At 50.1% G+C, this 699-nt stretch overlaps 1 protein-coding gene across 1 annotated transcript in view; it reads left to right on the top strand.

The window, feature by feature from the left end:
• LOC101858469 (regulatory-associated protein of mTOR) overlaps nt 1-699 on the top strand; it is a gene marked incomplete at its 3' end in the record, with an annotated part of 5,728 nt that overhangs the window by 3,809 nt on the left and 1,220 nt on the right.

The raw sequence follows: 699 nt of genomic DNA, 5'->3' as shown, positions 1-699 counted from the left end.
CCCCCGGGCCAGTGCCACTGACTGTAGTGTCCCCCCGGGGCAGTGCCACTGACTGTAGTGTCCCCCCGGGGCAGTGCCACTGACTGTAGTGTCCCCCCGGGGCAGTGCCACTGACTAGTGTCTTTAGGCCAAAGGGGGGACATTTCTCGTTCAAGCACAGTAGAATTGTAAATGGGCTGACTCATGTCATGCTCATTACTGTGCCTGATCTACAACAGGGAACTGCTGCTTTTTCTTTCTTAATCCTTACTATTGTCATTTTTCCTCTAGTTCTTTTGTATGTTTGTCACACTCTTGTGACCCGCTATTTCCGGGGTGCCTTGATAGTCGAAGCAGACTTTGTGCTTGTGAAGCTAGAGAGGTGAGCAGTCTAAGCCTGATTCCCTGTAAAGACTTCTCTGGTGACACCCACCCCTTGGCGCTCATATGACCTTATGCAGTTGGGAGTGCTGTAAAACCCTCTACTACTAATAATATAATAATGAAGTCTCATTTGAAAGGCTTTTGTTCCGGCACATTCCCTTGTGGTGTAGTGTGGAATGGATGTGGTGTAGTGTGGGATGGATGTGGTGTAGTGTGGGATGGATGTGGTGTGGTGTAGTGTGGGATGGATGTGATGTGGCCTAGTGGTGTAGTGTGGGATGGATGTGGTGTGGTGTAGTGTGGGATGGATGTGGTGTGGTGTAGTGTGGGATGGAT

Source organism: Aplysia californica, unplaced genomic scaffold, assembly GCF_000002075.1.
Source record: "Aplysia californica isolate F4 #8 unplaced genomic scaffold, AplCal3.0 scaffold01849, whole genome shotgun sequence".
Classification (NCBI taxonomy): domain Eukaryota; kingdom Metazoa; phylum Mollusca; class Gastropoda; order Aplysiida; family Aplysiidae; genus Aplysia; species Aplysia californica.
The sequence above is the reverse complement of the archived record's forward strand: the minus strand, read 5'-3'. Positions and strand labels throughout refer to the sequence as shown.